Here is a 12,110-nt window from a genome sequence, read left to right as displayed (position 1 = left end):
AGCGTACCTGGGGTAATCTTGAATTTCGAATATGCATACATACTATCCCTTTCATGCATCTAACTTGACATTCAAAAAAGGAATATGCTTGTTCAAAGAAAAAAAATTACTTCTTTGGCATGATTTGAAACTTTAAATTTGTGAAAATTTAGAGTTCCATCACAGCTGAGTGTGCCAAAAAATGAATGAAGAAATCAAAGAAATGTTTCTAGCAAAGGTAATCAAGATGAGCATAAGGATCAAGAGAGCCAAAATGTGCAAGTAGAGGAATCTATTACTAGAAATGAGAGACCAAATGTCTTAGGACCTTAGATTGAGGGGACAAAGGGGATAGCTTAGCCAAGTTCAATTGTTGAACTCACAATGACTAAGGAGCAACGATTAGTACAAGAGCCAAAGAGTGTTTGAGGTCATTCAAATACCTAGTCTAGAACTCCAAACTCAAAGTTTGCAATTATCAGTACCAAGCTCTAGTACTTCTGATTCAAAGAGGAAGAGGAGTATAAAATAATGACATGATAGGTTATTGTGATCCCTGATTAAAAAAAGTGGTGAAGTCACCTAGAAAGCTAGTGACATCAGATGAAGTTATTGTGATTCCTAATTGGGACACTAATAACTTAACATATAATTAAATGAAAAATTTCCAAGATCTTTTGGAAAGAAAAACAAGATAGCAAGAGATGAAGAGAGAACAACAATAGAAACATGTATTGCATGATATTAAAGATATTTTCCTAGAAATTTTGTTGTGGAAAATCTTAATGAGGATGCACCTATTATAGATCAATTAGTACAAATGGTGGAAAAGATAAATTACCATGATGTTGATGCAAATGATAAATTAATGCAATGGTTAAAAAATAAGATTGAAAAGAAAATGATGGAAAAAGGTAGCAACAATTTTTTTTTGTAAGGCAAGTTGAGTTGTCCAAACTTGTGACTAACTTGGAAGAAGTTTAAAATAATGTAAATATTGTTTAGAAAATTATGTGATAGCTCAATTTATACAAAAGATATTAGAGAGAGGATGGATAATTTAGAAGTTAATTTGTAGTACAGTGCAAATTCACTAACCATGAATGCCAGTTCCAATGATGTGAACTTATCCAAGGTCAATTTTCAACAGGGAAGGCTTACAAAGTTGACTGTTAAATACAACAGAATTAGAGAAAAATTAATCTCTATTCAAGCCATGATGCTACCTCACCTTGAGTTTATGTAGTTGTATTTGAAGAATGCCAAGGATTTAGTCCAAGTAGACCCACATTTATCATTTTTTGATAGTCTGGTGGATCTTTTAGCATAATTGGAGATAAAGATTTAGGCTATTGAATCCATTAGGACTAACTGGGACAACACATTGAGCAACATTTTGTAAATTCACAAGCCATTTTTGGATAAGTTTGGTTTGACTTCCCCACCCTAGCAGACATAAGTGACATAAACAAGGGGGAAATTTAATAAGGATGATCAAGGGGAGTTTGCAAATTTTGCAGTTTTGTAGTTTTACATGTATATACTGAGTGCAGAGTCAAAACATGAACATAAAATAATGAGTTAAGGTATGGATTATATTCTAAGGGGGAGTACTTGTGTTTTGGTTTTGTAATGAATATTTTTAGGTCATGATGAAGTGTTTTTTTCTACTATTGTTAAAGGGAAAGATTGTTGAACCCTAATTCATGTTGTCTATTCTAGTGTCAAAAACTTAGTCATTCATAACGTAGGATTATTCGATCATTAGTGCAACCAAGGCATCCTATATAGGTTGAGCCAAGTATTGAAACTTGTAAATAATTCAAGATATTTGTTGACCAGTAGTTGTTTTCAAGCGAGCTAATGATTGCTGAGTACTCCAGTAATTCCTGAGTTTGTCAGGGATAGTAGTTGACGTTGACTAATATAGAAGCCGAGTAATATAGTTTATGTTGAGCACATTTAAGGCTGAGGGACAACATGATGAAACATGTTATGCCAAGCATCAATATTATGAAGGTGTCGAGTAATACAGTTTCACATTTTTGTTTGGAATGACACTAAATCCTATGTAACCCATTTTAATTGAGCTAGACACATGTTTTGAAGATTGAGGAGGTAATCAAGGAGGCGATTACACCTCAAAAAGAAGATCATTAATCCCTATGTGAGGAAATCTACCTATCAGAAAAATGCAAGGACCAAGTGGCAAAAGAAATGAATCTAGATCATTGATTTAGATCTAGAAGGTTCACCCAAACATCTATTTAAGGAGGGTCTGTGACCTAGTTCATATGGACGAGCATGTGTGAGTATGTATGATGAAGATTTTTATTGAATGAAAAGTTTTGGAGGTGAATCAGAGTGTTAAGATAGTAGAGACCAAGTAGTGCAGTGAACAATTTTGAACAGAGACAAAGAAGATCAATCACAATAAGATGATATTATATTTGCATAGAGGAGATATGTTATCAAGCATTGAAGTACTAATTGAAGGATCATGTACTGAACATTCTAACAGGTGCTTCATGGTTTAAAACTCTTAACATAGTAGCTTTAACAGACTTTAAAATTTGTCTTAATAGAGTACACACTTGTGATGTAAAAATCCTTTAATCAAGGTAGAACCTAACAATTCTTTTAACCTCTAACAAGGCATACCCCTCACATGGTAGATCATCAGAAGTGATTAAATCATTGTAGTCTTAATAGGTACAAATTTATTGCTGCAGTAGTAAAGACTTTGTGGGTGTCATGCCCACTGCAATTTTACCTTCGCCTTGGAGGGTTTTTGTGATACCAAATCTATGTGTTAATGTGTTATGTTTTTATGATTTTTCATTCATGTAATTAGATACTAGATCTAATAGTTTATTGTAGCAAATGGTTGATGTGATTTATGGTAATATCAAGATAAGGATTTATGCGGTGATATCAAATATGTTTCACATTTGAAGTGTGAAAAGTTTTATAGACCCTTATTCACCCCCCCCCCCCCCCCCCCCCCCCCTCCACCCCCCCCAGTTCTCACTTTCCCTATTAGATATCCAACAACTAGCACATCAAGCACATAATCCTAGATTAGACACCATTAAAAAAATTAAAATCATCATCCTTTATGAATTTATAGGTAATTCTTTCCCTCTCAAGAACATTGATAATCCTTTTACCAAAATACTTGTAATCATCTTGTGGATCATTATAATCACAAACCTTTTGAATGATAGAAACACTACTAAGTCATTTACATGTTCCCCAATTTGGCCAAAGCTAATTTCACATTTTCTTACGCAAACTCAAAACTCTATAACATAATTATGCTATCAAACAATGAAATAAACAATCTTTCTCTAAGACACCATAACTTACTCAAATCATCATGTCATCATTTGAAATTTTGCATACAACATGTACGCAACATCCCATGAGGTGCTAACAATTTTGGATGTAAATCCTCAATTGCACAAATTGATTGCTTGATGATAGCTTGCACTCAGTTGAAATACCATGTTATGCCAAATAAGGGGAGAGGATGTCATTTTATACTAAACTCCCTCCATTTTAGGATTCAAACTTTATCTAGGCTAACCAAAAATCAAGAACGCAAAAGAAAGCCCTATCATTTGGCCTCTAGCTAAATCTAGGCCCAAAACCTAAAGGCTTATCCTAGGTAGATTGGACCCAAACTTTGTGGAGTTATCAAAGAAGGTGAAAAAAGAAAGGGAAGACAATCTAGGTTGTTGTGATCATCATATCAAACATTCACGCCTCAAATTCACCAAAATGGGGTCTAATAGTAACTACAACCTCCAACTATGGGTGCAAACTTTTTAGGACAATACTGCTCTATGAGAAATGGGTGAGTAAAGAATATGAAAAAGGAAAAATTATATATATACATATATATATACATATATATATATATATATATATATATATATACATATATATATATATGTATATATATATATATGTATATATATATATATATACATATATATATATACATATACATATATATATATACATATATATATATATACATATATATATATATACATATATATATATATGTATATATATATATATATACATACATACATACATACATAATATATATATATATGTATGTATATATATATATACATATATATATATATATACATACATACATATATATATATATATATATATATATATATGTATATATACATATATATATATATATATATATACATATATATATATATATACATATATATATATACATATATATATATATATATATATATATATATATATATATATATATATGATGATGATGATGATGATGATGATTCAAAAATATATTGTTCTTAGTTTTGTAGTTGCCTAAGAAGGAAATGTCTACTAAAAGGAAAAAGATATAGTGGGAGTAGATGTGAAGAATAATGCAAAAATATTAAAGAATGTAAATTAATTTATGGATATGGATTGTGATATTGGTTCCAACAATATTCACAATAACCTCCCAATTGATACATTTGGTATAAAGTAACATTGGATATTGCTAGGAATGACTATATTTGTGTTTGATATTAAATGATTTTCCTAATGTCTTTGTAAGCTTTAAAATTTAAACTTTTAGAACCCATGACTTTTACAAATTTACTTATAGTGGTGTTAACTTTTGATATTGCTCATTTCTTATAATAGACCTTGGATTTTTATCAGCCTAGTGGATCAAACTATATTGCAACCTTTTTGGTATTTTGGTAAACTACACTTAGCATTTTAAATGATGTTATACTTGAATTCATGGGAGTTTGCAAGGTGAATAACAAATGTTAGTCTTAATAGTATTTACAATTTGTATAATTATCTAGGATATCTCTTGTGCCTATTGTATGTGTTTAATTTTATGAAAGATCAACCCACATCTCCCAAGAATTGTTGCATGCAAATACTTGTCACAGAAAGAGAAACAAATCTATGGAGGATGGAATTCAAAGATCCACAGAAGTGGAAACATTGTTGATGCAAAAAGATAATTGCAATTGTATTGAATGAATTGATTGTTAAAAAGAGAGATCAATCCTTATAAAAGGAGATCAAAACCCTAAGAGGTAATTGTAACTAACCTAGGTTGCATGATAATAATTAATAAAATAATTAATTATTATATGCCTAAAGTCTAGCTTAAGTGAACTAGAGAGGATAAGTGACTTAGTAATTAAATCAACATGATTTAATTAATAAGACAATATCTTATTACTCTAACATGATTCTTAAACATTTTACAATGTAATTGACTTACTATCCTAAGAGTTTGACAAGGGTAGACATTTTCTCTATCGTTGAAAATGTCTTGATCGTGCAACCTAGACTCTATGCATTTACAAACTCTTGATCACCTAGCCATTTTTTTTAATCAACAAGGAAATACATTAGAATATATTAAGGGCAAACACTACAAAATTGTAAGGAAAATAAGGTAGCAAAAAAATTTCCTCCACTAACCTTGGGATAAATAATTACAAAAAATTAATAGAATTAAACATAAATGATATGCATGTACAACACAAAGAATTATATGGGGAAAACCCTATTGGGAGAAAAAAAATCCCACACACCAATAGATGTCCAACACATTATTTAGAAATAAACAACATAATAGAATATTCATGTAGAGCAAGCTTCTTACAATAATATCATGAACTAGAGATCCAAAGGTAGCTCAAGAATTATCAAATTCTCATACACAACCTCGAGCTCATGCACCTATTATATAGGATATGTAATACATGAAACCATCAAACAATATTGCAAAACCATGGGCTACAAACCAGCCAATTAAAAGTGATGTTCATCTTATCTCTAATGATGGCCTATGATGTGCCAAAATGCACATCAACCCATGTAGCTCTCATTTACATCTTATTTATGCCTCTAACATGTTTTATATTTACTGTTTTAGGAGAGCCAACTTCTAAAGGCCATAAAATTGAGTTGGGCACCTAATTGACAAAATTTTGAAAGCATCAAGAAGCTTGTGGCATGTGCTATCAATCTATAACCTTCTAGGTTGATTGTACATATGTGTGGGCCATTTAGGATCCTTTAAGGCCTTAAAAATTTTCATTGACAACTTGAAAAACAAAAAATATATTCAAACGAAGATATAATATTGTAACAAAAAAATATAGACATACTTATCTAGCCAACTCATAGCTTTGGGGAAAACCTTGGACCTATCCATGCTCAAATGTAAACTTTGTATAAATAGTAACCTTATGTAAATACAAGGTTGAAAGACTATTTTCCTAACTAAAATACGTAGACATTAAATCTATAGTTGTATGAAGACATTTCTATGAAAACAATGAAGCACCCATTTAATTACTCCTAGCATTTGTATACACCAATAAATTATTTGATACTTTATTACTAGTTCAACTATAGATCATTATTATATCCATTACATTTTTATATATTTAATTTAAATATTTTTTTATTACATCGTTTAAGTTTATAAGTTGATTCCAAACGTTTATACTGCTTATTAGTTCCTGCCTTGCAGGCAGGAAACTATAGCGGAGGCTTTGCAGTAAGTAGTGATTAAACTAAACTTAAATGACCAATTAAATCCAACCATTTTAAAATATTGATCTTATATATTACTTTATACAAACAAAGATGCATATTTTTAAAATTTTTATATCAATTGGAATTTTCATGGCACTTTATTATTGGTCTGAATTGAAGGTTGCAGGATGTCGGGAGATCTTTTTACATTCTGTATGCAAGAGAAGGCACATCTTCCTATACATTTCTCTATATGCAGGACTGATAAAACACATCATAGTCTTGGAACTGTCATTTTTTTGTGAGGTTCGGCTTAACAATTAGCAATTAGAACTTGACTGTGTGAATTTAACGTCATGCATCTTGTGTAGTGGTGTACAAACAAGATTTTGCATGCACCACATCAATAGTCCTCGGGAGCCAAAATTTAAACTCTCCAACTCAGTTTTGCACAAATAACTGCCTGTCTATGGAAGCAACGTTGGATGCATTGGAGGAGCCCTAGATATAACAATTTAGTCCGCTTCTTTATATAGATTTGATCATTAATGTGGATTGAATTGAATTATGTTTCAGTTTATGCAAAGAACAGAAAACTACTGAAATTGATTTAGGATCAGGAGCTTGGCGTCCTATGGTAACATGTTCCAGTTTTCTAATTCTAATGGGAGTTGGATCTACTGTTACAGGTGGTGGCTCTTCTGTAATAGTTGCTGAGGCCAGATCCACTGACGTAGTTGTGGGTGGTTCTACTGTAGTTGGATCCATTGTTGGTGCATTTGCCTCTTCTGTAGGCATTTTTGTTATTGTTCTTCTTGCTATTAGTATTCCTTCTCTTTCAGAAGGCAATAGAAACATTTTTCATATATTTGGGCAAGTTCTTCTTATACTTGTGCATGTTGATGCCATGCACAATAGATTGTTTGACAACTCTCGAATATGAGATAACAGATGGCGATCATTTTGTTCCATTGTCACCATGCCACATGCCTTCTTTGCCACAATACACAAAAGTTTATATTTGTAACCCCAATACAGATAACACAAATAGCAATAGAAAGGTTCAAAACTAGCTTTGTTGAATCATTCCATTTGGGATATATCCTCTTGTTATTCACAATCGGCCTAAATCCATTTTGAAATGCACTGACATGAGACAGGCTGCGCTAAAATAGGTTCCAGTTATGGGGATTTTTATGAATTTAGATTCCATTGAGATGGGATGCATTGCATTCAATTAGGGGTGACAGAACTATTGCCAAGGCATTTTCTCAAACGGTGATTAAACATTCTTCTAACAACCAATAGCATTGTTTGATCCTGTTTTCACCCAACTATTATACAATGTTTACAACCAAAAGATGTCTGACCTTTAATATTCCCCTCTAATTTGTAAGCATTGGCAGACCTCCATAGGCCAAAGCAAAGGAAATGCAGATTTTCAGTTTCTCTATGCATAATATGAGGCATGAGAAGGCGCAGTAAACGATATCTAATTTCAGATTGTCAGTGAGGTGCAGAACATACAGAGGCGTTCTGGTAGACAGGAGTTGTTGTATCTGATAAAAAAATAGGAATGTAGGTATTAATGGCATGCCACACATGTAATACAATCGTGCCATGTGGATGATGAATTTCAGCATAGGTGTTGAGCAGGTAATAATGTTTTCAATAGGTGGCTAAAAGTGTATTTTCATTCTTATGTACTAGGCCAATTAAAATGCTGACAGATTGAATGTATCTCTTATTTTTCCATTATGTTACTAATTTTTTAAGTAAAACTTATGTTAAAAGAACATTTTGTACTCTTCAGATTGGTCTTGCAGAAGGTGTACAGATGTATTTCTGTATAATGATAATAGACGAAACACTATTATCAAAGTGGAGGGTAGATTGTTAGAAGTGCAATTATATTCTGAAATCACTCCTTCCAAGCACAAGATGGCAATATTTCAAGGGTCCACATGCTCTATTTAAACTTTGACATTTTACATACTATTTTAAACGTGGTGAAGGCTGAGGAAAAAGGGGAAAGAGAGCAATGCATGGTTGTTGAGAAAGCCCAACCATATTTTCAAAAAATAGACATATAAAATTTGTTTCCGGCGAGGCAAATACAAATATCTTGGTTTTGTGGAGAACACAGACAAGTCTGTACGCCACAAAGAGTGATTGATTGCTTCATGCATGGAATTTTCCTACAAATGACATTATTTCCTATTTTAGAGCTCTTCAATTCAGGTATCACAATCTAGTTCCTAGCTCTAAATTCAACTTAAGATTTTGGTGTACAGATTATGAAATAAGCAATACCCAAATTGTTTTGACTGCCAGGGTTTATATTTTGGTGCAAACTGTTGTATGTGGACAGTTTTTACCAAATTCCAAAAAACATTTCATAGAAAAGATACACATCTTGAAAATTGTTCTAAAATTGCTGGTCCTAAATTTTCTTTGGTAATAGGAATGATTCCTTATAGGTTCTATACAAGCAGTAAAATGGTAAGCATGTGAATGTAGATCCAACCTCACTTGAAAGATGAGCTTATATGCAGGAGGAGACGAATCATGGACTACAAGCGTCTAGTATTTCAAGTGAATGTATATCTCAGTCCATTGTTGACCCTTATCTATGCATTTATTTAGACCCTGAGACGCATGCCCTTCTGGGATTGGATCAAAGTTCAAGTATCTTTGTTGATACCATCCTAGAATTAGCACCTCAATCATTAGATGACACTCCCTATTCTTTGGCATTGTCCAGTATACTAGAGCACCAAGCCAATTAATTGACAAATTTGGGGGCAATTAATCTAAAACCAACAAAAATTGGGCACCCACAACTTGTTGTTTGTCAAGGTTGTTTTGCCAAATGGAAAAGCAGTGATTGCCCTCTAGAACACACTAAGGAGAAAATTACGCTTGGAAAAAAAAGCCAACTTTGACTATTTAACACTTTTAGTGTTTGAATGAAGCTTAGTGTGTGATGTTTAAGCCATCCGCTCCAGAGCCTACTGGAAAAGGTCTTACTTGAAATCTGTTATTTTCAAAATAGATACAAAGAAAAAGGTCTTGCTTGGAATTCATTATTTTCATAATAGATACAAAGACAAAATTCTCCTTGCTATCATGAAAGATGACATCAATAGCAAAGTAGTCAGTCACAAAATTTGTAGGATGATCTAGGTATTAGTCATGTACTTACCGAGTAGAAGCGGAGAGAAAAATAAAATGGGAAGTCTTTTACTCTCCAATTTCTAGTTCCCTTTGTAACCAAGGTAAAGACCCTTTTGTCAAATTATGTCCAAGACTGTTAGAAATGCTTGAGAATAACTTGGGAGGGGGAGGGGGAGGGCGGGGGGGGTGGGTGAATAAATTATTCTAGGTCTTTATGTCCAATTAAAACTTTTTCATCAAGTAAAGTGAGCGCATCAAACTATTCATTCATCCAAGCTTAAAATTTCCTACTTAGCAAGTTACAATAAATCAACATGCAAGCATAACACATGAAATATCAACACATAACACAGTGATTTACGTGGAAACCCAAGTTTGAGAAAAACCACCAGTAACATGCTACTCAATTCTCATTCTTCTGAAGTGATGCCCTGTGAAAGGCCTGCCCTATTAAAGGCTATAACACACTGTTAAATGTGACCTAGTTAAAGGATTTAACCACCTTGTTAGAAGTGGGCTTGGTTAGAGGACTTTAGAACATTCACTTGGAATGCCACCCTATTAAAGGATTTACAAATGGCTGTTAAACCAACCTAAGTCCATAGGATTTTACCCTAGCTTGCACAATTGTTAAAGAGTAACAACAAGGGCTTTTGACATGATACAACTCACAACTTAATTTTCAGATATTAGATCTCTGTTCAGCTCTTCACAATTTGCTTGGCTTTGTAATGCCCCGCCAAGGGATCCAAAGAATTAACTTAGAATTTCACTAAGTTTGGTAGCATTTTTTTTTAACACGAAAGTAAATACCACATATAGCTCATGCACCATAACGGAAGCAATAGCAATGTCCATCTAAAAGTAAACATAAGATACACAACTGGTTACATTCTTTAAAGATCCCTTAACGTTGAATTACATCTAAACAACTAACATTAATGAATCCATCTAGTACAACATCCACATGAAATAATAATAATAAGTCCAATGTTTATACATTATATTTTCAAATGCTCAATCATCCACTGTACATGTCACAGGGTATGAAAAGCTCAAAAGAATATACATATGTAGAATAAGGTACATCATCCTATTCTAATCCATGATACATCATCATATATACATCCATCATAAAGATCAAACATAACAAACTAAGTGCACGGTTCCTCCCAACCGTTAATAGCATCATTAGACCATCGTGGGCCCTAGCCATCTCTCTGTGTGTAACATTCCAAATCACCGAAGAGATCATCGGTATTAACATAGTAGGAATGTCACTCCTAACATATACTATATCATATGCAGGAAGTAAACTAACATGCAAATATAAGCATAAGATAACATCATCTAACATATGCTAATCATCAATGAAAAGATACATATCCACCATCACGAAGGACGCATCAGCCACGATGTCTCAATGAATCTCAAATGATAAGAGTGGAAAAACACTACCACCTGACCGCGTGGTACCTAAGTGGTCCACTCCCACCGTGGTGAGGAGATAATCTCAAGTCCCAAACAGGCTATCCAAAACACATAACATAAATCTCTGCAAGTCCAGGAATCCTAAAAGTATACTAACTCAAAGGCTAATCCCAGAGGCACACAAAGACATGTAGGAACCTACTATGCAAGCAAGAAAGTGTCATCGCATTTATCACGTACAAGTTACCCTGGCAGTTAGCTAAACTCCACGGGTCCATACCGATCTCATGCGGCCACTAGTATCCTCTCATACTGATGAGACATACTATGGAATGCAAGGTCGCAACCATGCGTTCTCTCTACTCCCATCCTAGTCTATACAAGCACTCAAGGCATGGGCGAGAACCAAAACACTTATCTTTTTAGGTTCATTCAGTTAGTATTAGGTGTGAATGTTATCACTTATTAATCCAACTTACAATGAGTTACCCTGGCAGCCTCTTAGGGCCCTGACCCCCATTGCAAGCCACTTCCCGACACTACATGCAGATATCCTACCCTAAACTCATGGAATCATAAATCTCAAAATCACAAAAGATAATCCATAATGAAATCATCAAATATGCATAAAAGCATCAAATCTCCATGAGCAAATATCCATAGAAAATCATGAACACAACAACTCTCTATTGACAACTGAAGTTTCACTGATAATCAAAAGTATCCAATGGTTCTCAATAACCAAAATATATCTCAATCATACTGATTGAAAACTCCAAAATGGTTGAGTCAAAACATGTCACAACATGACATCATCAAGAATAAATCCATATTTCAGTCCCATCATAGCGACTAGAAAATAACCAAGGATAACTGATCGATGACTAAAAATGGTTAAGTCAAGTGTCTCATACATAAGAATCTCAACTATAACAATCAGTAATTACAACCAATACATA

The 12,110-nt window shown here is 33.2% G+C and overlaps 1 pseudogene; it reads left to right on the top strand.

Moving 5' to 3' along the window:
- Nucleotides 1-12,110, top strand: part of LOC149563898 (uncharacterized) — a 32,661-nt pseudogene that overhangs the window by 6,216 nt on the left and 14,335 nt on the right.

The sequence above is a fragment of the Cupressus sempervirens genome, chromosome 4, assembly GCF_028749045.1.
Source record: "Cupressus sempervirens isolate cs-2001-9-10 chromosome 4, ASM2874904v1, whole genome shotgun sequence".
Taxonomy (NCBI): domain Eukaryota; kingdom Viridiplantae; phylum Streptophyta; class Pinopsida; order Cupressales; family Cupressaceae; genus Cupressus; species Cupressus sempervirens.
This window is presented reverse-complemented; position numbering and strand designations above follow the sequence as displayed.